Source organism: Mobula hypostoma, chromosome 1 (assembly GCF_963921235.1).
Source record: "Mobula hypostoma chromosome 1, sMobHyp1.1, whole genome shotgun sequence".
NCBI lineage: Eukaryota > Metazoa > Chordata > Chondrichthyes > Myliobatiformes > Myliobatidae > Mobula > Mobula hypostoma.
This window is the reverse complement of record NC_086097.1, coordinates 142,811,221-142,839,210: the sequence shown is the minus strand read 5'-3', so window position 1 is coordinate 142,839,210 and position 27,990 is coordinate 142,811,221. Positions and strand designations below refer to the sequence as shown.

The 27,990-nt window shown below is 42.8% G+C and overlaps 3 long non-coding RNA genes across 5 annotated transcripts in view; 1 reads left to right on the top strand and 2 right to left on the bottom strand.

Annotated features, from left to right (window-relative positions):
• The window catches only part of LOC134351125 (uncharacterized), a 35,197-nt gene extending 35,075 nt beyond the window's left edge, over positions 1-122 (bottom strand). For both annotated transcript variants that reach the window (XR_010019077.1, XR_010019079.1), the window contains exon 1: positions 14-122. This is a non-coding gene — a long non-coding RNA (uncharacterized LOC134351125). The remainder of the gene's footprint in view (positions 1-13) is intronic.
• LOC134351116 (uncharacterized) lies at positions 90-22,688 on the top strand. Of its 2 annotated transcripts, none has more exons than XR_010019075.1 (4): positions 90-210; positions 10,195-10,258; positions 12,426-12,499; positions 22,339-22,688. It is a non-coding gene; the product is annotated as an uncharacterized LOC134351116 (long non-coding RNA). The 2 variants fall into 2 exon arrangements; XR_010019074.1 differs by lacking the exon at positions 22,339-22,688 and adding an exon at positions 12,637-13,109.
• LOC134351121 (uncharacterized) overlaps positions 5,121-27,990 on the bottom strand; it is a 56,004-nt gene continuing 33,134 nt past the window's right edge. Inside the window, exons 2-3 of the long non-coding RNA XR_010019076.1 lie at positions 10,122-10,256; positions 5,121-7,353 (exon numbers count right to left, since the gene is read on the bottom strand). This is a non-coding gene — a long non-coding RNA (uncharacterized LOC134351121). The remainder of the gene's footprint in view (positions 7,354-10,121; positions 10,257-27,990) is intronic.

Here is a 27,990-nt window from a genome sequence, read left to right as displayed (position 1 = left end):
ATTCGCAAATTACCCTCGGTTTCCAGTGTCGCCCGGCTGCATTTACGCACGCTTCTGCGGGAGATGTCCCAACCACCGGCCTGGCTCCGCGAGCAGCGCACCCGGCAGGTGAAACGGCCCAGGCGCTCGCGATCACTTACGAGGGGAAGCCTTGCTAAGATGTCGGAAGCTGACCTACAGTCTCATGGAATCGTGCCCCAGGAGGCGAGGGTAGGAAGGGAACACACATCTTTTAATCAGCGGGGTTTATGCTTTAGGCCGGTATACAATGGACGGAGGGTGGGGGGAGTGGGCCCACAACGTGCTCCATTGCCCGGATTTGAGGCCCAGGTCTTCAGACTGGCGCTCATTTTGCCCTCCTAAAATGGCAGCGAAGCCACAACTGATTACCAGCCGGGGTCGGGGGAAGAGCTGATCAGTCGATAAATCGGCCAGCGATAGAGGATCTTTCAGTAGAGAAAAGCATTCCCAGTCACCATGAGCCTGGGCGTGCATTTCTGAGATCTGAAGGACATTAGGCTCAGAAGAGGAAGATTTTCATTTACTTAAGAGTCTCCTTCAGCCTTCAGGTCATTTGCCAGATTGGTAGAGCGAAAATACAAGGCAATTCTAACCTTTATCAATGTTTTTTTAATATATAGAGTCCCAGCTCTTTACCCATAGATTGTTTGCTTTTCAAATATATACACTACTTTCGACGATTATTTTGGAATCTGTATCCACAATCTTTTCAGGCAATTGATCAAACGTAACAGCCCGCTGAATAAAATAATTTGTCATTTATACTAGGATTCCCTTTGCCTGCCCGCGGCTGTGGAAACAATGTGACCGGATCTTCACTAGAACAAATGTATTAGCGTTTAGTGCATTTAGGTTCCTAGGCCTCTAGTCTGTTGGTCCTGCTGCCACTACTGCAGCTACGGTAGACAAGTAAATCTTGTAATTTACGAATGGTATACGTTTGTAAGCCTTAGTGCTCCATTTTTTTTAAACCACACGATGATGGGATTTGGATGCACAGTGGTTATTCATATCAACCCTTCAGTCACACTGAATCAATACAAAACTTCAAAACACATTATTAGTTTTTCATGAAGTAAGAGTAATGAAGGAAATTGATCTAAGTTAAAAAAACAAATTAATCATATTTAATTGGTGGTGGAACTGAATGGACTATTTTTATATTACTATGCCAGGAGTGCAGTGAGTTTTAATAGCATTAGAGGCCAACATCTGTTCTCAATGGTCACCCTGCCCTGCAGTTTTTATTCAGCCACCATCAAATAGTTTTTGAGGTACTATATTTACTTAGGATTGCCAACAGCTCAATCTCCTTCTAACACACAAAATTCTGGAAGAAAACAGCTGGTCAGGTAGCATCTATGGATGAAAATGAATCATAGACATTTCAGTTTGGGGTTCTTCATTTGGACTGCCCAATTATCTTCAATAGATACTGCCTGACCTGTAGAATTCCTCAAGCATTTTTGTGTTGCTTCAGCTTCCAGCATCTGCAGTCTCTTGCACCTCCTGTGGGCCCATTCTCCACGCCTAAATAAATACTCATCAAATATATTAGACTCTTCATCCATGTGGAGGGGAAACATGAGTGTATGATATTTAAACTTGATCCATAACTTCTTTGCATGAGTTATTATACTGAAGCAGAGGAAGAAGCTTAACTGATTTTTCACTCTTCCTACAAGTGACTAAGAAGCTGTTCTGAAGCCCATGCTTGCTCATTCTGGTCTGTATGAGTTGCTATTCTATAATTATTGTGTAACTGAGATCAATAAATGCAATTTGTTGTAGGCCAAACAAGTGGGAAGTCTGAGGAGGGAGAAAAAGGATTGGCCTCTTTAGGGAATAACTTGGAAAGCTGAAAAGAGTGATTGCGGTGGAGGATTTTGGAGGCAAAAATATATTTTATTAGATTTAGTATGATGGAAAAGGCTGAAGGTATGCTAAATTTGGACAAGGTCAATTTTGTCAAGCTGTGTGATTTAACAAAAGAAGACTTGACATGCTACTCAAAGGAAAAGCAGTATTGGAGCAGTGGGATAATAACCCTTTAAGGCGTATTAAAGGGATTGGACTCAAATCTGCTTTCTGTAAAGTGAAAAGGAATCTCTTAAATCCTGATGTTGTGGATGTCAAACGATATGCAAAGATAGACTGGCAAATGACACTTAAAGGATTGACGGTGGATATGCAATGGCAAGCATTTAAAGGTTGCATGGATGAACTACAACAATTGTTCATCCCAGTTTGGCAAAAGAATAAATCAAGGAAGGTAGTGCACCCGTGGCTAACAAGAGAAATTAGGGATAGTATCAATTCCAAAGAAGAAGCATACAAATTAGCCAGAGAAAGTGGCTCACCTGAGGACTGGGAGAAATTCAGAGTTCAGCAGAGGAGGACAAAGGGCTTAATTAGGAAGGGGAGAAAAGATTATGAGAGAAAACTGGCAGGGAACATAAAAACGGACTGTAAAAGCTTTTATAGATATGTAAAAAGGAAAAGACTGATAAAGACAAATGTAGGTCCCCTGCAGACAGAAACAGGTGAATTGATTATGGGGAACAAGGACATGGCAGACCAATTGAATAATTACTTTGGTTCTGTCTTCACTAAGGAGGACATAAATAATCTTCCAGAAATAGTAAGGGACAGAGGGTCCAGTGAGATGGAGGAACTGAGCGAAATACATGTTAGTAGGGAAGTGGTGTTAGGTAAATTGAAGGGATTGAAGGCAGATAAATCCCCAGGGCCAGATGGTCTGCATCCTAGAGTGCTTAAGGAAGTAGCCCAAGAAATAGTGGATGCATTAGTGATAAATTTTCAAAACTCGTTAGATTCTGGACTAGTTCCTGAGGATTGGAGGGTGGCTAATGTAACCCCACTTTTTAAAAAAGGAGGGAGAGAGAAACCGGGGAATTATAGACCGGTTAGCCTAACGTCGGTGGTGGGAAAACTGCTGGAGTCAGTTATCAAGGATGTGATAACAGCACATTTGGAAAGCGGTGAAATGATCGGACAAAGTCAGCATGGATTTGTGAAAGGAAAATCATGTCTGACGAATCTCATAGAATTTTTTGAGGATGTAACTAGTAGAGTGGATAGGGGAGAACCAGTGGATGTGGTATATTTGGATTTTCAAAAGGCTTTTGACAAGGTCCCACACAGGAGATTAGTGTGCAAACTTAAAGCACACGGTATTGGGGGTAAGGTATTGGTGTGGGTGCAGAATTGGTTAGCAGACAGGAAGCAAAGAGTGGGAATAAACGGGACCTTTTCAGAATGGCAGGCGGTGACTAGTGGGGTACCGCAAGGCTCAGTGCTGGGACCCCAGTTGTGTACAATATATATTAATGACTTGGATGAGGGAATTAAATGCAGCATCTCCAAGTTTGCGGATGACACGAAGTTGGGTGGCAGTGTTAGCAGTGAGGAGGATGCTAAGAGGATGCAGGGTGACTTGGATAGGTTGGGTGAGTGGGCAAATTCATGGCAGATGCAATTTAATGTGGATAAATGTGAAGTTATCCACTTTGTTGGCAAAAATAGGTAAACAGATTATTATCTGAATGGTGGCCGATTAGGAAAAGGGGAGGTGCAATGAGACCTGGGTGTCATTATACACCAGGCATTGAAAGTGGGCATACAGCAGGCGGTGAAAAAGGCGAATGGTATACTGGCATTTATAGCGAGAGGATTCGAGTACAGGAGCAGGGACGTACTACTGCAGTTGTACAAGGCCTTGGTGAGACCACACCTGGAGTATTGTGTGCAGTTTTCATCCCCTAATCTGAGGAAAGACATCTTTGCCATAGAGGGAGTACAAAGAAGGTTCACCAGATTGATTCCTGGGATGGCAGGATTTTCATATGAAGAAAGACTGGATGAACTGGGCTTGTACTCGTTGGAATTTAGAAGATTGAGGGGGGATCTGATTGAAACGTATAAGATCCTAAAGGGATTGGACAGGCTAGATGCAGGAAGATTGTTCCCGATGTTGGGGAAGTCCAGAACGAGGGGCCACAGTTTGAGGATAGAGGGGAAGCCTTTTAGGACTGAGATTAGGAAAAACTTCTTCACACAGAGAGTGGTGAATCTGTGGAATTCTCTGCCACAGGAAACAGTTGAGGCCAGTTCATTGGCTATATTTAAGAGGGAGTTAGATATGGCCCTTGTGGCTACGGGGGTCAGGGGGTATGGAGGGAAGGCTGGGGCGGGGTTCTGATTTGGATGATCAGCCATGATCATAATAAATGGCGGTGCAGGCTCGAAGGGCCGAATGGCCTACTCCTGCACCTATTTTCTATGTTTCTATGTTTCTATGATATGGCAAACAAAAAAAAGAGGACCTGCAACAAATATTTAAATGTGGTAAGGATCTATTGGAGTATAGAATGTACAGTATTGGAGCTGTAAGACAAGGTTCAAGAAAAATAGAATAAGAAAGGGAAATAACATAAAATGAGCAAGGTAGAAATTATATTTTTAATTTATTGAGATACAGCATGGAACAGGTTATTCCAGCCTTTCTAGTGCAACTTTATTGTGGGATCCAGTGTTGTGGAAGCTAGATCACTGGGAAATATTTAAAGAGGAAGTAGATAATTTGATGAAAGATCAGAGAACTGAGAACAATGAGGAACTGGCACAAAAGAGGTGAAGCCTGGAGCAGATCAACCATGATTATATTGAATGTCACGGTAGACATGAGGCACTAAGGCTACATCCGCACTAGACCGGATAAATCCATAACCGAAGCTTTTTCTCTTCGTTTTGACCCTCCATCCACACTGAAACGGTGTTTTCCTCCCCCGAAAACGGAGGTTTTCAGAAACGCTCTCCAGAGTAAATAAATCTGAAAACACCTAATAACCGGCATAGTGTGTACGGGGTAACCAGCTATTTTTAAAACCGCTGTCATGACATGCTGGAACAAATGGTGGTGGCAGCGTGGCATTTCATTGTTTTCTTGAATGCAACCTCCAGCACCACAACAATATCTGACAATAGATGTGTAACAGCCTAATGTAACATTGTATGGAAATACAAGATAACACTGATGCAGACATGTTTTATACACTTAACAAGGTGCTTTATTTATGTATTGCTTGTGCAAACATTCAATAGATGCAATTGTCACTTTTGCCCAGTAACTTGTTTTATTGCACATGTTAAATACAGCAAAATAATACAAAGACATGGCAAGAGTAAAGGCAAACAAATGAGGTAACAGCAAATTTCACTTTTGCCCAGTAACGAGCCTTATGGCATTGAGTTGTAGCTGTTGTCCCTTTCATCGGTGAAGAGACTATGGCTGTAGGAAATGTTTCTGGACAAACACGCTCCAAGTCTTTCGTTTGGCAATTTCCTTTTAAGTTTTTCTAGTCTGTAACTGAACAAACATGCAGCAAGTCTATCGTTTGGCAATTTCCTTTTAAGTTTTTCTAGTCTGTAACTGGACAAACGCACACCAAGTATACTGTTTCCTCTTTGCTCGTTTTCCGTGTGTCCTGTGCATGCCCAGTGAGATTCGCCCAAATATCCGTTTTAATGTGGACAGAGGTATTTTTAAAAACGCCTAGTGTGGATGCCTGTCGTTTTTACGCGAAACCGGCATTTTCAGAATTATCTGGTCTAGTGTGGATGTAGCCTAAGTGGCCTATTCCTACTCTTGTTCTTATGCACATCCAAGTCCATGATTCCTTACTTTCACTTCTGTTTGGGGCTTTTTGACAATTCCCATTAGTTTTTTCCGTCACTTGCTATTTCTTAGCTCTACCCAAACTGATTCTTCTATTTGATTTCCTGAGCTATGATCCTTTCATTCATATGTCTTCATGACTTTTTTTTCTTATCAGGACTAGCCATTCTCATTTTCTTCTTTATCTATTACTTAATAAAAATTGGGCATTTTGTTCCCAACACTTGGCTATTTTGCCATCATATTTCAATAAATTCTTATATTCCAAACCCAATTATTTCTGTTTCTGCCATTAATTCATCAATCTGGTTATCTGCAGCATCAATGAAAAACCTTCAATCCTGTCTCTTCAATATTTTTCCATGTTTAGACTCTAATTGGAGATGTACCCTTATGCATTGACTATGTAAGGATGGCAGAATATTAGTGAACTAAATGGGCTTTATAGCAGTATCATCAGTACTAGAACTATTTTATTGTTACAATTCCAAATTAACAGAATTTAAATTCAGCAGATTTGAGCATCTGTTTCAAATAGTGTGACAAAATGTTTCTTTTTCCTTATAGTGTAGGAGGCCATTTGATCCATCTAGTCTATTCCAAACAGTTTCCTTAACCTCACTCTCCCACTTCTTTCCCTTTTCTCTTCCACATCAACTACTTCTGATTCTCCTACCACTTACTTTACATGATGAGTAACTTAATTAACCCCACGATCAGCAATGTTTTAGGATATGCAAAGAAAGCAAAGTATCCCGGAAAAATTCATATCATCTTTTTTTAGTTCTAATCATGTTGTTCCTTGTACAATTTTTGTGTAATTTGTGTTTTTCTTTTGAACTTTGTGCCTGTAATGCTGCTGCAAGTACATTTTTCATTGTACCTGTGGAAATTCAATTCACAGATCTTTCAAACAGGTCTTTTTTTATATTTTGGAAGAAGTTTTGGATTCCCAATTATTTACAATCAAAGTTCAATAAAATTCAAATTTCACGTTTATTATCAAAGAAAAATGTGTCACTCTGAGATTCATTTTCTTGCAGGTATTCACATTAGAACAAAAATACTGTAGAATCAATGAAAAACTACGCACAATGACAAACAACCAATATGCAAACACTAAAATGAATAAATAAATCAATACAGATAACTAAATGAATAATAGTGAAACATGAGTTGTCGAGCCCTTGAAAGTGAGCCCCTGTGAAATCAATTCAGAATTGTGGGGGGTGAAGCTATCTATGCAGGTGTAGGAAGGAGCCTGATGTTTGAAAGGTAAGAACTGTCCTGAACCTGGCGGTGCAGCTCCTGTGCCTCCTTCCCGGTAGCAGCAGCAAGAAGAGAGCATAGCCTGGATGCTGAGGGTGCTTGATAATGGATACTGCTTTCTCCTTGTAGATGGGGAGGGCTTTTTCTGTAATAGACTGAACCGCATCCACCACTTTTTGTAGGCTTTTCTGTTCTTAGGCATTGGTGTTTCCATACAATGCCGTGATACAACCAATGAGGAAATTCTCCAATGTACATCTATAGAAGTTTGTCAAAGTTTCAGATGTCTTGCCACATCTGCGGAAACTTCTAAGAAAGTAGAGGCACTGTCATGCCTTCGTTGTAATGGCACTTACATGCTGGTCCTAGGATAGAGCAAAAGAAAATGTGCAGTAGATGCTTAAGACTGAAAAGCTTTAGGCCTGTTGTTTCACAGTAAGAGTTTACAGGATAGAAAAGGGTCATTTGATTCAGCTGATCTTTCCTGATATTTATGCCCCATACGAGGATCCTCCCACCATTTTCTGTTTTACACCTTTTATTCCATTCTCCTATATATGTATCCAGCTACCCTTTAAATTAGGGGTTCTCAACCTGGAGTCCATGGACTCCTTGCCTATTGGTATTCGTCCATGGCATGAAAAAGGTTGAGAACCTCTGTTTTAAATGCACCTATAGCGATTTTCTCAAAGCTACTCATGTTTTCTTAAATCTATGGCATTGAAAAATAAGATTCTCTGGAATTCTTACTGGATTTATTACTTGCATCCAGAGTTTTTTTTAACTCATGGAGAAATATCTTGACAATTCTACTCTATTAAATTCTTTCATAATCATACTTAAGTTTTCCATTTTCTAAAGTATATTTTTATCCAAGAAGCATGTGTTCTCTGATTTCTCTCTTCCAAATTGTATAATGTCACATTTATCAATATTTTAATTCACTGAATGATAATCCTAAACTTTCTCAGTCTTGCAGTACTCTGAATTTGATGGCACCTTTGGAAATTTTGAAACTGTCCCTTCAATGATTAATTCTCATTTATGTACATGACCATAGGTTCCAGAATTAATCTTTCTGGAACCCTCCCCAGCCATTAATTTATGAACTGTTTTCTGTTAACATATCACTGATCTCATCTCCATTTACTCCTTGATTCCACGTGGTCAAAAGTTCATCATGAGGAGAGAGAGGGGGAGGGCGAGGAGGAGAGAGAGAAGAGAGATTGTGTATACTAACTGAAAAAGTAGTGAAACTAGATTTAATGGAAACTGTTGACCAGATTACCCTAATTATTGCCCAAAAAGGGCCCTCTATTCATGTTCAAATAATATGCACTTTAATAGTTAGAATGAGCTTTGACTAAGCTTCTCACCTAAAGGAAAACTCTTCCAACAGAAGAACCCTTACAAGATGGATTCAAAATATGGAAGGTCTAGAACAGGGAGGGCTTTCCAACCTGGGGTCCACAGACCTCTCGGTTAATGTAAGACTCCATGACATTAAAAAGGTTGGTAACCCTTGATCTGGAATAACCTTGTCCAAACAGTTATAACACCTATAGTGTCATAAATACAACAACAAACATTAACCTATGCCAACCATCAAACACACATCTACATTAAAATTTGCTTGTTAAATTGTTACAGAAGATATTATTGGTATATTTTTGAGGCTAATAATTAAGACTGATCCCATTCACTGAAACTCAGTAAGCTGTGATCTGGAATTCATGATTTGAATACTGTTGGCAGTGCAAGAGTATTCAGTAAAAACTTTAAAAAGGAAATGGATAAAACATATGAAGAAAACAATTTGCAGTGATTGTTTAGCAGTGAATTTGCAGTGAGCATATTTAGTTAGCTTTTACAAACATAGACATTGGGGAAAGTTATTTGTGTCATTGAAGCAATAAAGTGACAGTATTCTGGATACGGTTATTTTAGTCAGAAATTATTTGGAATATAGCAAAGGAACAGGCCCTTTCAGGCCATAGTGATTCTGCTGACCATAATGCCGAATTAAACTAATCCCATCTGCCTGCATGGGATCCATATCCATTGTTCGCTATGTATTCATATACCTGTCTAAATGCCTTGTCACCTTAAAGCTATGCTTTCAAGTATTTGAAATTTACACCCTGAGGGAAAAACTCTGACAATCCTTTTCATGCCTCATAATTTTTAAACTTTTATTTTTTCTCCCCTCAGCCTTCAGTGCCTCAGAGAAAACCAATCCAAATTGTCCAACCTCTCCAAACAGCTATCACTCTCTAATTGTGGCAACATCCTGGTGAACCTCTTCTGTACCCTCTCCAAAGCCTCCACAGACTTCCTGTAATATGGAGATCAGAAGTTCTCGAAGTCATATAAATGTGACCAAACTAAAGTTTTATATAGCTGTAACTTGACTTTTGGACTTTTATGCTCAATGCCTCAACCAATAAAGGCAATGCCATTTGTTATCATCATATATACATCTTGCCACTTTCATAGAGCTACAGACTTTCACCAAAAAATTCCTCAGTATATCAGTGCTCCAAAAGGTCTTGCTATTTACTGTATTTAACATCTCATACTTCTCCAGATTAAACCTCATCTGCCATTTCAACCGTCTATATCTCTAAATGAAGCTTGACTGAATCTCTGGTTGTTTTAAGTGGTGGTGGCCTAAGTAATCATATTAAGAGTCTTTAAAGGGAGTGTAAAGATATTTTGAATTTTTAATTTCTTACAACAAATGGGAAGAAACTTTTCAGAGGGTAGTTAATCAGATTTAGGCCAAAAAGTTAATGTAAAGACATTGGACAATTAATGAAAGAGGAAAATGTTGCATTTCACTGGAGAAGAAGAAAGGACTTTTTTTTTCAGGAGATATCCCATGCTAAATAGCGTTCTATGTTTAATTATTCTGTGATTCAATGCTTCCCGCTTTGGCATGACATATAAATTAGCACAAATATGATGTGGATTGGATGTAAGGGTGTTCTTTTTCTAAGGAATAGCAAACTGGTAAAACAGTTTTCTGTTTCTTATTATGGATTCCCTCTAGATCTTCAACAGGTAGCTGAATCATTTTTAGCTAGAGACAGAAATCATCTTGTACAATAGGTAAATAGATTAGTTTGCTCACCAGAACCAGTGCCATTACTCTGGATGCACTGCTGTGACTGATTGTAATGCAATTATTCCATCTCTTTCTACAGGTTTTCCAAAATGCAGCAAAGTAAGCGTTTTCATCCTCTGGCAAAAGCCCATGACAGATAACCTGTAAGTAGATTATGTTTTGTAAGGCCTCTAAATTAATGGGAATTTTTCACATAACATTATAAGCTTGTTAGAATTAACAATATAGCCAACTAATCACAAGGGTGGGTTATGAAGAGCTATGTGTGAGGGAAGCATTAGACTAGTCTTGTAGGTTAAAACTTCAGCACAACATCATGGGCCGAAGGGCCTATACTACGCTGTACTGTTCAATGTTCTATCATCAAAGAAATGATCCTTGAATCATTCTTAATAATAAACAAAAAAAAACAAATTGGAAATACACAGCTCTCTTTAGACTCTCCAGGATCATGTGGTCCCTTTAAATTTATTGGGTTCACTGGAAAAAAATATGATTCCTCTGTGCAACATTTTCTAAAAAAATTAATTAATAGTCATAGAATATTAATAGAATAATATTCAAAAGCCCAGAAAGTCTGCTAGTTTACCACCACTGAAGTGTGGAGTGTGCTGAATTAACAGAGTTCTACTGTATCTGAAATCTTGGTTTTTAAGAGGATATACACATACAAGATGCAAGAGGATCTCAGCAAGTCAAGCAGGATCTATAGAGGGGTATGAACAAAAGACATTTCATATTGTGTTTTTTTTTATTAGGACTGGAAAGGAAAGGGCCACAATCCAGAATAAGGCAGTGGGAAAGGGGCAGGAGTACAAGCTGGTAGGTGATAGGTGAGACCAGGTGAGGAGGAAGGTGAACAACAGGAATTCTGCAGATGCTGGAAATTCAAGCAACACACATCAAAGTTGCTGGTGAATGCAGCAGGCCAGCAGCATCTCTAGGAAGAGGTACAGTTGACATTTCAGGCCGAGACCCTTCGTCAGGACTAACTGAAGGAAGAGTTAGTAAGAGATTTGAAAGTGGGAGGGGGAGGGGGAGATCCAAAATGATAGGAGAAGACAGGAGGGGGAGGGATGGAGCCAAGAGCTGGACAGGTGATTGGCAAAGGGGATATGAGAGGATCATGGGACAGGAGGTCCGGGGAGAAAGACAGCGGGGGGGGGGGGAACCCAGAGGATGGGCAAGGGGTATAGTCAGAGGGACAGAGGGAGAAAAAGGAGAGTGAGAGAAAGAATGTGTGTATAAAAATAAGTAACGGATGGGGTACGAGGGGGAGGTGGGGCATTAGCGGAAGTTACATGGGACAGGAGGTCCAGGGAGAAAGACCATGGGAGAGGAGGTCCGGGGAGAAAGAGTCCGAGGAGGAAGGTGGATGGGTAGAGGAGAAGGTATAAAGTAAGAAGCTGGATAAATAGAAGAGGTAAAGGGCTGAAGAAGGAATCTAAAAGGAGAGGACAATGGACCATGGAAGTAAGGGAAACAGGAGTGAACACGAGAAGGAGGTGATGTGCAGGTGAGGAGAAGGGTAAGAGGAGAACTGGAATGGGAAATGGAAAGAGAGAGAAAGGGGGCGGGATAGAAATTACCAAGTTAGAGAAGTCTATATTCATGCCATCAGGTTGTAGGCTACTGAGATGGAATATGGAGTGTTGCTCCTCCAACTTGAGTGTGGCCTCATCGTAGCAGTAGAGAAGACTGTGAATGTTGTAAAGGGAATGGGAAGTCGATTTGAAATGAGTGGCCACCAGGGAAATTTAAGTTTTTGCAGCGGGTAGAGTAAAGGTGTTCAACAAAGCAGTCCCCCAGTCTACATTGGGCCTCACCAATGTAGAGAAGCCTTACTGGGAGCACTGAATACAATAGATAACTCTAACAGACTTGGAGACTCCTCACCTGGAAGGACATTAATTGTAGGAGAGGGGAGGTGTAGGAGTGTGCCAGCGGGGAGATCAGAGGGGAGGGATGAGTAAACAAGGGCATCACGTATAAGGTGATCCCTACAGAAGGCAGAGAGAGTGCGGAGAGGGAAATGTGCAAAGTGGTGGGGTCCCGCTGTAGATGGTGGAAGTTACGGTGGATGATTGGCTGGATACAGAAGCTCGTGTGGTGGCAGGTAAGGAGAAAGGGAACCCTATCCCTGTTATCGTAGTGGGAGGATGGGGTGAGGGCCAATATACAGGAAATGTGAACTGGCAGGGAAGGGAGGGATATAGACCACATGAAGCAGATGGGATTAGTTTGTTTTGGCATCATGGTTGACACAGACGTGAATTTTGAAACATCCTGTTTGCTACTTCACATTTGTAGGACTTCTTGAGCATTAAGTCTGCGTTAACTCTCAAGAACCTTTTCATCTTTTAAACACTATTCATGAAGTGCAGGTGCGTTGGACATTTATCTTTTTATATTTAATGGCAAATTAAGTTTTCATCTTCTATTCCTCTGCCCAGTTATGTATTTTATCCAAAATATACCCTTGAACTGTTTTTTCATAACTGAAGATTCTTGTCTGGTACAGGTTTCCCTCGCCATCCGAAGGTAGAGCATTCCTATGAAACGGTGCGTAAGCCGGAATGTCGTAAAGCGAAGAAGCAATTACCATTTATTTATATGGGAAAATTTTGTGGGCGTTCGCAGACCCAAAAATAACCTACCAAATCATGCCAAATAACACATAAAACCTAAAATAACAGTAATATATAGTAAAAGCAGTAATGATATGATAAATACACAGCTTATATAAAGTAGAAATACTTTTCCACAATCATTGCCTGAACTGTTCTCCGTAGCGAAAATCTCACGCAAGCACCGTCAGCAAAAGCACGACGCAAGCGCTCTCCAGTAACCTTTAAGCTATGAAGCTGCCAAATCATACCAAATAACACGTTAAGGTACGCAGCCAATATAAAGTAGAAATAATGTATGTACAGTGTAGTATCACTTACTGGAATTGGGACATCACAGAGCACACTGATGATGGTGTGTTAGACTGAGTCGTCGGAGTTTGGGTGATGCAGTGGCACCCTCCTGGCAGCGAACCGATACCGATCGCGAAGCATGCAGCAGTACAGCGGTAGCCGGGAGGCACACAGCACATCTTTAAGAAAAAAGCCGAAATAAACATGCTAATTAATTAGGTGCCGCCCGGCACGTAATTGTCAGCCCAGATCAGTGCCGATTGCCAATTGCATTGCCTCTGATCTGGGCCGACAATTATGTGTCAGGCAGCACCTAATTAATTAGCATGTTTATTTCGGCATTTTTCTTAAAGATGTGCTGTGTGCCTCCCGGGTACCGCTGCATTCTCCACGAATCAGTATCTGTCCGCGGCCTGGGGGTTGGGGTGGTGGGACACTGGGGTGCAATCTCATCGTCTGTTTCCATTAGAGCAGGCAGCTCATCTTCTCCTATAACTGCCCGCCTCGATGTCGAAGGTCGAGATTCGTTGTCTGCTGTGGCTGATGTGGAAGGCTTGCTTAACTGCTGAGCCTCGCGCATTTTTCTATCATACAGTTCTTTGTAAGCACTCAAACCATCCTGCAAATAATCCCCTAAACCGACGTACCCTTTCAAAATTGAAGTCGTACTTAATCATTACTCATTCGGTTTCGATTGTTATCCTTTCCTCTTCCAATTGCCTCAGCTCTTCATCTATCAGTTCTTGGTCATGGGATGCCAAAACCTCTTCAACATCATCTTCATCAGCTTCCACAAGCCAAACTCACTTAGTCCTTACTTCGTTCACCACGATCGAAACGCTTAATTATGTAACACACATAAAAGTTGCTGGTGAACGCAGCAGGCCAGGCAGCATCTCTAGGAAGAGGTGCAGTCGACGTTTCAGGCCGAGACCCTTCGTCAGGACTAACTGAAGGAAGAGTGAGTAAGGGATTTGAAAGTTGGAGGGGGAGGGGGAGGGGGAGATCCAAAATGATAGGAGAAGACAGGAGGGGGAGGGATGGAGCCAAGAGCTGGACAGGTGATAGGCAAAAGGGATACGAGAGGATCATGGGACAGGAGGTCCGGGAAGAAAGACAAGGTGGGGGGAGGACCCAGAGGATGGGCAAGGGGTATATTCAGAGGGACAGAGGGAGAAAAAGGAGAGTGAGAGAAAGAATGTGTGTATAAAAATAAGTAACAGATGGGGTACGAGGGGGAGGTGGGTCATTAGCGGAAGTTAGAGAAGTCGATGTTCATGCCATCAGGTTGGAGGCTACCCAGACGGAATATAAGGTGTTGTTCCTCCAACCTTGAGTGTGGCTTCATCTTTACAGTAGAGGAGGCCGTGGATAGACATGTCAGAATGGGAATGGGATGTGGAATTAAAATGTGTGGCCACTGGGAGATCCTGCTTTCTCTGGCGGACACAGCGTAGATGTTCAGCAAAGCGGTCTCCCAGTCTGCGTCGGGTCTCGCCAATATATAAAAGGCCACATCGGGAGCACCGGACGCAGTATATCACCCCAGCCGACTCACAGGTGAAGTGTTGCCTCACCTGGAAGGACTGTTTGGGGCCCTGAATGGTGGTAAGGGAGGAAGTGTAAGGGCATGTGTAGCACTTGTTCCGCTTAGTGCCAGGAGGGAGATCAGTGGGGAGGGATGGGGGGTACGAATGGAGAAGGGAGTTGCGTAGGGAACGTAGGGAGATGTGTTTAAGAGCAGAGTTGATAATGGAGGAAGGGAAGCCCCTTTCTTTAAAGAAGGAAGACATCTCCCTCGTCCTAGAATGGAAAGCCTCATCCTGAGAGCAGATGCGGCGGAGACGGAGGAATTGCGAGAAGGGGATGGCATTTTTGCAAGAGACAGGGTGAGAAGAGGAATGGTCCAGATAGCTGTGAGAGTCAGTAGGCTTATAGTAGACATCAGTGGATAAGCTGTCTCCGGAGACAGAGACAGAAAGATCTAGAAAGGGGAGGGAGGTGTTGGAAATGGACCAGGTAAACTTAAGGGCAGGGTGAAAGTTGGAGGCAAAGTTAATAAAGTCAATGAGTTCTGCATGCGTGCAGAAAGCAGCGCCAATGCAGTGTCGATGTAGCGAAGGAAAAGTGGGGGACAGATACCAGAATAGGCACGGAACATAGATTGTTCCACAAAGCCAACAAAAAGGCAGGCACAGCTAGGACCCATACGGGTGCCCATAGCTACACCTTTAGTTTGGAGGAAGTGGGAGGAGCCAAAGGAGAAATTATTAAGAGTAAGGACTAATTCCGCTAGACAGAGCAGAGTGGTGGTAGAGGGGAACTGATTAGGTCTGGAATCCAAAAAGAAGCGTAGAGCTTTGAGACCTTCCTGATGGGGGATGGAAGTATATAGGGACTGGACATCCATGGTGAAAATAAAGCGGTGGGGGCCAGGAAACTTAAAATCTTCGAAAAGTTTAAGAGCTGAGAAGTGTCACGAACATAGGTTGAAAGGGATTGAACAAGGGGGGATAAAACCGTGTCGAGGTATGCAGAAACGAGTTCGGTGGGGCAGGAGCAAGCTGAGACAATAGGTCGGCCAGGACAGGCAGGTTTGTGGATCTTGGGTAGGAGGTAGAAACGGGAAGTGCGAGGTGTGGAAACTATAAGGTTGGTAGCAGTGGATGGGAGATCCCCTGAGCGGATAAAGTCGGTGATGGTGTGGGAGACAATGGCCTGGTGCTCCTTAGTGGGGTCACAATCGAGGGGTAAATAAGAGGAGGTATCCGTGAGTTGTCGCCGTGCCTTGGCAAGGTAGAGGTCAGTACGCCAGACTACAACAGCACCCCCGCTTATCGGCAGGTTTAATAATAAGGTTAGGATTAGTACGGAGGGAGTGGAGAGCAGAGCGTTCCGAAGGAGTGAGGTTGGAATGGGGACAAGGTGCGGTGAAGTCAAGATGGTTGATGTCCACTTCCTCCAAACTAAAGGTGTAGCTATGGGCACCCGTATGGGTCCTAGCTATGCTTGCCTTTTTGTTGGCTTTGTGGAACAATCTATGTTCCGTGCCTATTCTGGTATCTGTCCCCCACTTTTCCTTCGCTACATCGACGACTGCATTGGCACTGCTTCCTGCACGCATGCAGAGCTCGTTGACTTTATTAACTTTGCCTCCAACTTTCACCCTGCCCTCAAGTTTACCTGGTCCATTTCCAACACCTCCCTCCCCTTTCTAGATCTTTCTGTCTCTGTCTCTGGAGACAGCTTATCCACTGATGTCTACTATAAGCCTACTGACTCTCACAGCTATCTGGACTATTCCTCTTCTCACCCTGTCTCTTGCAAAAACGCCATCCCCTTCTCGCAATTCCTCTGTCTCCGCTGCATCTGCTCTCAGGATGAGGCTTTTCATTCTAGGACGAGGGAGATGTCTTCCTTCTTTAAAGAAAGGGGCTTCCCTTCCTCCACTATCAACTCTACTCTTAAACGCATCTTCCCCATTTCACGTACATCTGCTCTCACTCCATCCTCCCGCCACCCCACTAGGAATAGGGTTCCCCTGGTCCTCACCTACCACCCCACCAGCCTCCGGGTCCAACATATTATTCTCCGTAACTTCCGCCACCTCCAACGGGATCCCACCACTAAGCACATCTTTCCCTCCCCCCCGCCCTGCATTCAACAGGGATCGCTCCCTACGCAACTCCCTTGTCCATTCGTCCCCCCCATCCCTCTCCACTGATCTCCCTCCTGGCACTAAGCGGAACAAGTGCTACACATGCCCTTACACTTCCTCCCTTACCACCATTCAGGGCCCCAAACAGTCCTTCCAGGTGAGGCAACACTTCACCTGTGAGTCGGCTGGGGTGATATACTGCGTCCGGTGCTCCCGATGTGGCCTTTTATATATTGGCGAGACCCGACGCAGACTGGGAGACCGCTTTGCTGAACATCTACGCTGTGTCCGCCAGAGAAAGCAGGATCTCCCAGTGGCCACACATTTTAATTCCACATCCCATTCCCATTCTGACATGTCTATCCACGGCCTCCTCTACTGTAAAGATGAAGCCACACTCAAGGTTGGAGGAACAACACCTTATATTCCGTCTGGGTAGCCTCCAACCTGATGGCATGAACATCGACTTCTCTAACTTCCGCTAATGACCCACCTCCCCCTCGTACCCCATCTGTTACTTATTTTTATACACACATTCTTTCTCTCACTCTCCTTTTTCTCCCTCTGTCCCTCTGAATATACCCCTTGCCCATCCTCTGGGTCCCCCCCCCACCTTGTCTTTCTTCCCGGACCTCCTGTCCCATGATCCTCTCGTATCCCTTTTGCCTATCACCTGTCCAGCTCTTGGCTCCATCCCTCCCCCTCCTGTCTTCTCCTATCATTTTGGATCTCCCCCTCCCCCTCCAACTTTCAAATCCCTTACTCACTCTTCCTTCAGTTAGTCCTGACGAAGGGTCTCGGCCTGAAACATCGACTGCACCTCTTCCTAGAGATGCTGCCTGGCCTGCTGTGTTCACCAACAACTTTTATGTGTGTTGCTTGAATTTTCAGCATCTGCAGAATTCCTGTTGTTTGCGCTTAATTATGTCTAGTTTTACGCTAAGTGTAACACCCTTACGAGCTCTTTCAGGCTTTTCCAATACCATAGAACTCATCTTGCTAACAGCTGCTCACAGGCACGTGTTTAAGCAATGCCAGCGAGAATGCAGTTCCGAATCCGGGGAGAGAGCGGCTGCTCGGGGCACACGCTGATCTTTTTCACGCGCTGCTTTTTTCGTAACAGTGAAAACACCTTCTGTTAGCGAAAATAGGGTACTAACGTAGGTCTTTCGTAACAGTGGGGTTTCGTAAAGCGAACGTTCGAAAAGCAGGGAACATCTGTATCATTATAGCAAATCTCAGCACCAAAATTTGACCAATTTATTTAACTAAGTTATTCATGTAATACTGAAATGGCAACAAACCAGAATTCATCATCAGAAGAACATGCTCAGCAATCTTACCATTCCTAAGAATATAAACTTCTCAAAACTCGTTTGTTTTTATGCTTAATCCATTTTTTTCTATCTGCAAATCACATGGCTTAATTTTCTGGCAGAGTCTTGTCAAAAACTCTTGGAAGCTGAAATACAACGTTGTAAATGAATATAGTAAAGGCCATGTTTCAAATCAAAACGTTTGTCATTTGTGAGATGACTACAAGAAGTTCTCATTCATTGGATTGACCTAAAACCCAACAGATTTACAAATGACCATTACTATGTAGACTTTCCGAAATGATTTTGGGGCAGCCTAGGAAAGTTTGCCTTGTACCCAAAGGGCTGTCTGTACCAACAGCATTCCCTGGGACCTTTCCATTCGTTGTGTATTGTCTATGTTATTAGGTGTTATATTTGAATGCACACAGGATACAGGACAAGGTAGGTGATCTGGTAGCACAGTTAGAAATTGGCAGGTATGACACTGTGGCTGAAAGAATAGTTGGGAGCTTAACATACATAGATACACATTGTATCGAAAGGACAAACAGGTTGGCAGAGAGGGTGGGTGGCTCCATAGAACATAGAACGGTATTGCACATACAAACCAGCTAAAAAGCAAATCAAAAACACCCAAACACTAAGCCCTCCTACCTACACAATGTCCATATCTCTCCATCCTCCTTACATCCATGAGCCTATCCAAATGTCTCTTAAAAGCCTCTAATGTTATTTGCCTCTACCACCATACCAGGCGGCACATTCCAGGCATCCATGACTCTATGAGTAAAAAGCTTACCCCTCACATACCCATCTTGCCATCAATGCATGCCCTCTCATATTAGACACTTCAACTCTAGAAAACAAAATACTCTGTCCACTCTATCTATGCCTCTCACAATCTTATAAACCTCTATCTGATTTCCCCTCAGCCTCCAGTGCTCCAGAGAAAACAACCCAAGTTTATCCATCTTCTCATGACAGCACATGCCCTCTAAACCAGACAGCATCCTGGTAAAACTTCTTCTGCACCCTCGCCAAGGCCTCAACACTCTTTCTATAGTGGGTAAACCAGAACTGTGTTCAATACTCCAGATGTGGCCTAACTCAATTTTTATAAAGTTGCAACATAATCTCTTGAATTTTGAACTCAATGCCTCGACTAATAAAAGCAAGTATTCCATAAGCTTTCTTCACCATCTTATTGATCTGTGTAGCCACTTCCAAGGAGCAATGAACTTGGATCCCAAGATCTCTGTGCACAGCAACACGGTTAAGGATCTTACCCCTAACAGTGAACTGTCTCCTTGCATTCACCCTGCCAAGGTGCAACACCTCATATTTATCTGGGTTAAACTCCATCTGCCAGTTTTCTGCCCATATCTGGGACTGATTTATATCACGCTGTATTTTTTGTCAGTCTTCTACGCTATCCACAACTCCACCAATCTTGGTATCATCCACAAACTTACTAACCCACCCTTCGACATTTTCATCACAAACAGCAGAGGTCCCAGCACAAATCCCTGTGGAGCACCACTAACTACAGACCTCCAGGTCGGATAAGTCCCTTCAGCCACTACCCTCTGACTTCTTCGTGCAAGTCAGTTCTGAATCCAAACAGCCAATTTGACATGTATCCCATGCATCTTAATCTTCTGGATTAGCCTCCAATGAGGAACTTTGTTAAACGCCTTACTAAAATCCATGTCAACAACATCCACTGCCCTACCCTCATCAATCTCTTGTCACCTTGTCAATAAAACGACCTGCCATGCACAAAGTCATGCTGGCAATCCTTCAATAGGCCATGGGTTTCCAAATGCTTGTATATCTTATCCCTAAGAATTTTCTCAAGCAATTTCCCTACAACTGACAACTCACCGGTCTATGGTTCCCAGGATTTTCCGTTGTTCCCTTCTTAAATAGAGGTACAACATTAACCACTCACCAGTCCTTGGGGACCTTGCCTGTAGCTACAGAGGACAAGAAGATACTGGTCAAGGGCCCAGTAATCTTGCCTCTTGCCTCCTTCAATAACCTGGGGTAAATCCCATCAGGTTCTGTTGGTAAAAAAAAACGAAATCTGATCCTTACAAAGAGAAGACATGGGATTGGAAAGTGTAGAATCCTTGTGGATAAAGTTAAGAAAATGCAAGGGTAAAAGATCCTGAAGGAAGTTATATACAGGCTTCCAAACAGTAGTCAGATGTGGGGTACTTATTACAATGGGAGATAGAAAAGGTATGTAAAAAGTGCAATGTTACGATGTTCATGGGGGATTTCACTATGCGGGTAGATTAGGAAACTCAGAGGTTGGTGCTGGATTCCAAGAGAAGGAAATTGTAGAATGCCTACAGGATGGCTTTCTAGAGCAGCTTATGGTTGAGCCCATTAGGGAAAAGGCAATCCTGAATTGGGTGTTGTGTAATGAACCAGATTTGACGAGGGAGCTTAAGGTAAAAGAATCCTTAGGAGGCAGTGAGTGTAATTTAAAATTCACCCTGTAGTTTGAAAGGAAGAAGCTAAAATTGGATGTATCAGTATTACAGTGGAATAAAGGGAATTGCAGAGGCATAAGAGAGGAACTAGCCAAAGTTGATTGGAAGCAATTTGGTAGATGTGGAAGAATAAGGGAAATCAAACAGGGCAAAAAAAGAAGAGACGGCATATAATATAGCAAAAATTAGTGGGAAGTTAGAGGATTGGGAAGCTTTTAAAAACCAACAGATGGGAACTACAAAAGCAATAAAGGCAGAAAAGATGAAATATGTAGGGATGTGAGCCAATAGTATAAAAGGGTAAGTGTTTTTAAGGCTTGTGGTCCTGGCAAGGTCTCTTCCCTGATAGGAGAAGGACAACCAGTCCATGAGGACAGTGGATTGGATCCTTCATGATGTTTCTGGCCTTTTTCCAGCACCTTTCTCTATATATGTCTGATGGCAGGGAGGCTGGTGTTGGTGATGCTTTGGACAGTTTTGGCAGCTGTTGTAGAGCTTTCCTGTAAAAGCAAGGATATAATGCTGAGGCTTTATAAGTTAATGGGTAGACCACATTTGGAGTATTGTTCATAGTATAGAGCCCCTCATCGATGAAAGGATGTGCTATCATTAGAAAGGATTGGAATTGAAGGGTTAAAGTATGAGGAGTGTTTGATGGCTCTGGACCTGTACTGGCTGGAATTTAGAAGAATGAACAGGAGATCTTATTGAAAGCTATTGAATATTTAAAGGCCTGGATAAAGTGGATGTGGAGAGGATGTGGGGGTGTCTAGGACCAGAAGGCAAGGCCTCAAAATAAGAGATGACCATTTAGAACAGATATGAGGAGCAATTCCTTTTGCCAGAAGGTAGTGAATTTGTGGAATTCATTACCATAGGCAGCTATAGAGGCCAGGTCATTGAATATATTTAAAGCAGAGATTGATAGGTTCTTGGTTAGTCCCACACAGGAGATTAGTGTGCAAACTTAAAGCACACGCTATTGGGGGTATGGTATTGATGTGGATAGAGAATTGGTTGGCAGACAGGAAGCAAAGAGTGGGAATAAACGGGACCTTTTCAGAATGGCAGGCAGTGACTAGTGTGGTACCTCAAGGCTTAATGCTGGGACCCCAGTTGCTTACAATATATATTAATGACTTAGATGAGGGAATTAAATGCAACACCTCCAAGTTTGCGGATGACACGAAGCTGGGCGGCAGTGTTAGCTGTGAGGAGGATGCTAGGAGGATGCTAAGAGGATGCGGGGTGACTTGGATAGGTTAGGTGAGTGGGCAAATTCATGGCAGATGCAATTTAATGTGGATAAATGTGAGGTTATCCACTTTGGTGGCAAAAACAGGAAAACATTATTATCTGAATGGTGGCCGATTAGGAAAAGGGGAGGTGCGATGAGATCTGAGTGTCATTATACACCAGTCATTGAAAGTGGGCATGCAGGTACAGCAAGCGATGAAAAAGGCGAATGGTATGCTGGCATTCATAGCAAGAGGATTCGAGTACAGGAGCAGAGAGGCGCTACTGCAGTTGTACAAGGCCTTGGTGAGACCACACCTGGAGTATTGTGTGCAGTTTTGGTCCCCTAATCTGAGGAAGGACATTCTTGCCATAGAGGGAGTACAAAGAAGGTTCACCAGATTGATTCCTGGGACGGCAGGACTTTCATATGATGAAAGACTGTATCGACTAGGCTTATACTCTCTGGAATTTAGAAGATTGAGGGGGGATCTTACTGAAACATATGAAGAATCGTGATGCTGCCTTTAGTTCAGGGGATGCAAGAGCTCTCAGGGAAGTAAGAGATGTGCTTTCCCGGTCCATCAGGAAGGTGAAAGGAGAGCATTCTCAGAGGACTTACAGCCACTTCTGCGACATCAGAGACATGGGGCACATGTGGCAGGGAATTCAGAGGATTACAGACTACAAGTTTACCCTGCGCGCCAGTGACCAGGATGCTTCACTCCCTGAGAGGCTGAATGACTTCTATGCCTGGTTTGATGTGCAGAACGAAATGCTGGCAAGGAAGGCACCCCTCCCCCAGGGGAGCAAATACTCCATCTGGCTGAAGCTGAGGTGAGGAAGACCCTGGCCAGAGTCAACCCATGCAAAGCTACAGGGCCCGATAACATACCAGGTCGGGTTCTGAAAGACTATGCAGCCCAGCTGATGGAGGTGCTGACGGATATATTCAACATATCTCTGGAACAATCCATTGTCCTCTTGGTTTTCAAGGTGGCAAACATCATTTGAGTGCCAAAGAAGGCAACAGTAATCTGCCTAAATGACTATTATCCTGTGGTGTTACATCAACCATTATGAAATGCTTTAAACGGCTGGTTATGGAGCATATTAAAGCCTTTTTCCTGGCTACACTGGGCCCTTTTCAGTTTGCTTATTGCTCAAGTCGATCCACTGATAATGCAGTAGCCTCTGCCCCCCACTCTGTCCTGTCCCACCTGGAAAATGGGGTCTCATATGCCAGGCTGCTGTTTGTAGAATTCATTTTGGCATTCAACAACATCATACCCCGGAAACTGAGAAACTGTCCTTGCTGGGCCTCAACACCTCCCTCTGCAACTGAATACTGGATTTCTTAACAGTAAGGCCACAGACAGCCTATGTGGGCTGCAATATCTATAATCCCATTACGCTGAGCAGTGGTGCGCCCCGAGGTTGTGTGCTCAGCCCACTGCTGTTCGCACTGCTGACTCATGACAGTGTCGCAGGATCCAGTTCAAACCTTATCATCAAGTTTGTGGATGACACAACAGTGGTGAGCCTTATCAAGAACAATGACAAGATGGGGTATAGAGAGGAAGTGGAGTAGCTGGTGGATTGGTGTGAAGAGCAACCTAAGCCTGAATGCGGAGAAGACAAAGGAAATCACTGTGGATTTCAGGAAGGTGCATACCCCTCTGCGAATACATGGCTCCTCTATAGACAGAGTAAAGTACACTAAATTCCTGGGAGTTCACATCACGGATGACCTCACTTGGCCCTTTAATATCACCTCCCTGAACAAGAAGGCACAGCAGCACCTCCATTTCCTCAGAAGATTAAGGCAAGCAAAGCTTCCCCCACACCTTAAAGGCGTTTTACAGGAGCACCATTGAGAGCGTCCCGATAAGTTGCATCTCCATCTAGTATGGGAGCAGTCGAGCATTGGACCAGAAGTCCCTTCAAAGGACTGAGAACAGCTGAGAGGATCATAGGGGTCTCCCTACTATCCACTGGGGACATTTATCAGGACCGCTGCGTACACCGGGCCCTTAGTGTTCATAAGGATCCCACCCATCCAGCCAGCATCCTCTTTAACTTTCTTCCATCAGGCAGGAGACTACAATGCATAAAACAAGAACGGTCAGGATGGGAAAGAGATTCTTTTGCCCCCCAGGCCATTGGGCTTCTGAACTCCCCGCTGCATCGTATTTGAAGTGTCACTGGTTAACCTGTTCCATACCTCACAATATTTAATATTAATGTACTTTACTTTGTAATTTATGTATGATTCATCTGTGGATTGTATCCTTGCTTTCATAAGTTTTAGTGTGTTATGGATGTTATGTGTACTACTGTGCTTTACACCCTGGTTTGGAGAAATGTCTCATTTCTAAATACATTATATGGTTATATACGTTACATACATGTGTATAGTTAAATGACAATAAACTTGACATTAATTGGTCATTGTAAGTTGTCTTGTGATTAGGCTAGTGTTAAAAAAAATAGGTGGTTACTGGGAGGCAGGGTTCATTGGACGAGAAGGGCCTGTTCTGTGCTGTATCTCTAAAAATATATTTTAAATAATCCCAACCTCCTTCTGCTCCTATATTCCTTTTAATTCCTTACCCATTCATAAAATTGAAGTTCTCTGTGGATATCTAGTGTAAGAAAGACAAAAAATACAGACATAAAAGTACAGCTTTTGCTTTTCATCTATGCACACTTTTGGCTGCAGTGTGCTCATTTGAAGGCTCAGATGATCTGAGTCATAACTGTTGTGTTTTGGCTGCAACGTTGTACTCTAACTACTCATTCAGTCCCAAGAAAAAAAAGATCAGAGTGAGCAGAAAAATCCTAGTAGGCTATTGTAAGTAAATACTGTCTGAAAGATTTTAATATTCCGAAAGAATGAATTTGTAGCTCTAAGGCATCTGTAATGACTCCAGAATGCTGCAAAGCACTTCACAAACAATTAAATTCTTTTTAAGAACATCAGAAACAGGAGTAAGAGCAGGCTAATCAACTCCTTGAATCTGTTCTATCATTTGATTAAAATCACAAGGTCCACTTAGAGTCATAGGAAAATATAGCACAGACACAGGCTCTTTGGCCCATCTAGTCGGTGCAAATAATTTAAACTGCCTAATCCCATCAACCTGCACCAGGACCGTAGCCCTCCATGTACCTACCATCCATGTTCCTATCCAAACTTCTCTTAAACATTGAAATCGAGTTTGCATGCACCAGTTGTGCTGCCAGCTCATTCCACATTCTCACGGCATTTCTGACTTAAGAAGATTCCCTTCATGTTCCCCTTTAATTTTTTCTGCTTACATCCTTAACCTATGACCTCTGGTTGTAGTCCCACCCAACCTCAGTGGAAAAAGCTTGCTTGTATTTACCCTATCTATACCCCTCATAGTTTTGTATACCTCTATCAAATCTCCTCTCCATTTTCTACGTTCCAAGGAATACAGTCCAAATCTTTTCAATCTTTCCTTATAACTGTGGTCCTCCAGTCCCAGCACATCCTTGTAAATTTTCTCTACTCTTTCAACCTTATTTACATCTTTCCAAATTAGGCCTCAACAATGTCTTGTACAACTTCAACATAACATCCTATTTCCTGTATTCAATATTTTGATTTATGAAGGCTAACGTGCCAAAAGCTTTCTTTATGACCCTGTCTACCTGTGATGCCACTTTTAATGAATTATGGAGCTGTATTCCCAGATCCCTGCCCCACTGTTCACTGAGTTTTGAATTGCAGTAAATGCAATGTGATAATGATAATTCTGAATTTTAATGATGTAAACTGAGGAGTAACTATTGACCAGGTACTTGGATTAATAACCTGCTCTACTTTCGAACAAAGAAGCCTAGAAATTTCTTTCTTAGCTTTTAGTGACATTAAAATGACATTCTGAGGTCACTCTAATGCTGTTTATGAATGGTTCCTTAGAATTAAAATATTCAGTTGCAAAATACACAGATTTCCTGTCTAACATTACTCTATGCCAATTTCAACAGATTGCTTTCAATTGATATTAAATTTACCAGCACTTAGCTTTTCAAGGTGATCTCTTTCAAAGATACATGCCACATGGCACTCTTCCAGCAGCAAAGGGGTGTTGCTTCATAATGGAGGAGAGGAGGAAGAGGAGTGGAGAGGATGTTGGTGATTGAGTGGCCATTTGTATTTGGAATAATGGATAGGCTAGCAGAGAACAGTGCCAGCAATAGCTCTATTCCAAGCAATTTCATTTTCAAATGTACAGATTTTGTTTTATAGTTATGCAAAGGAATTTATAGATCAGTTTCATGGAATATTTGAGATCACACCAGGCCTCCTTTTAACATCTCATGTGCAAAGTGGAGCCTCTCACTAACACACCAAAAAATGAGCTTTTTTTTTGCTTAAGGCAGGATAAATGGTTCATTTCCATGTTGTCAAGTTGTAACTAGAGGGTTGCCAGAGGGATCAGTCCTGGGTGCTCAACTATTTAGCTGCTTCATCAATGACTTGAAAGAAGGGGCTGAGTATATTATTGCCAATTTCGTTGATGATCAGAGAAAGGTGGAAAAACAAGTTGTGAAGAAGCTGTAAAATAAAAACATATAGGATAAGCAAGTGGGCAGTACAGCTGGCAGTATTTGATGTGGGGAATTGTGAGGTTAACCATGTTGGTATAAACAGAATACCATTTAAATAATGAAAGTTTGCAGATGTTGCTGTACAAGACTGATGCTCAAGATGGCGCTGGTGAACCACAGCGATGTGCTACAGGCTGCTTACAAAACTTTTAATGTACTTCTGAATTGCTCTCTACCCGTTACACCACTGGTGCTTAGCTGGCCTAAGGAAGGTAATTACACTCACTGCCTGTAATTTCTCTTTAAGCAATGTAATTTTGAACTGTCTTAATGAACTAGCAATTTCACGATCCTCTGAAGAACCTGGCGAACTTAGCTCTCAAGCATGCAGGTACAGCACCTTTAAACGGATGAAGGTACATCGCCATGGCCAAAAGAGGTGGAGGAAGGGAAAGCTCCAAGCCAGGCTGAAGTATGAAGGAATGAAACCCAGCATCATTTTAGCAAACCTACAGTTGCTGAAGAACAAGACTGCTGTATCAAAGGGAAATGAGGAATTTAAGTGTTATGTGATTCACGGAGACATGGCTCACTCTGGGCATGCCTGATACATTAGTAAGACCTGAGGGTTTCTTGATACACAGGATGGACTGGACTGGACTGCTGATTCGGAGAAGCCAAATGGTGGGAGTCTGTGTTTCATGATAAATTATTTCCTGTGCTCAGACACAGTGGTCTTGTTGCATTTTTGTTCCCCAAACGATTAAGTGCCGACCATTCTACTTCCCCTCCATGATTCTGACTGTAGTTTACATACCACCAAGGACCAATGTTAAACAAGCACTCGAAATATTCAGTACTGCCATCGGCAAACGAGAAACAACCTGCACTGACACCTTTCAAAACATTGTCAGGGACTTCAGTCAGGCTTGTTTGAAGAAATGTCTGCCCAATTATCATCAACATTTTGAGTACTGTTGGGCGGGGGGGGGGGGCAGACGACCAACCTGGGGGAAGCAAAGACAGCTTTGCTTCTGAAGAGGATGGCAGCAGTAATAGGGGACTCTATAGTTAGGGGGGCAGATAGGCAATTTTGTGGATGCGAATAGGAAACACGGATGGTAGTTTGCCTCCCCTGTGCCAGGGCTCATGCTTCTGAACATATTCTGAAAAGGGAGTGCGAGCAGCTATAAGTCATGGTACATATTGGTACCAATGACATAGGCAGAAAAAGGGAGGAGGTCCTGAAAACAGAATACAGGGAGTTAGGAAAGAAACTGAGAAGCAGGACCTCAAGGGTACTATTCTCAGAAGTGCTGCCCGTGCCACACGACAGAAAGGATAGGAATAGAATGAGGTGGTAGATAAATGTGTGGCTGAGGAATTGGAGCAGAGGTCAGGGATTCAGATTCCTGGATAATTGGGACCTCTTTTGGGGCAGGTGTGACCTGTTCAAAAGGCACTTGAATCTGAGGGGGACCAATATTCTTGCAGCCACATTTACTAGAGCTGTTGAGAGCGGTTTAAACTAATATGGCAGGGGAATGGGAACCATGATGATAGAGCTCAGGATGAGCCAGCAGATTTACAAATAGATGATGGATGTAACATGAATGTAAGGAAGGACAAGCCAATGATTGGGTACAAATGCGGAGAGTG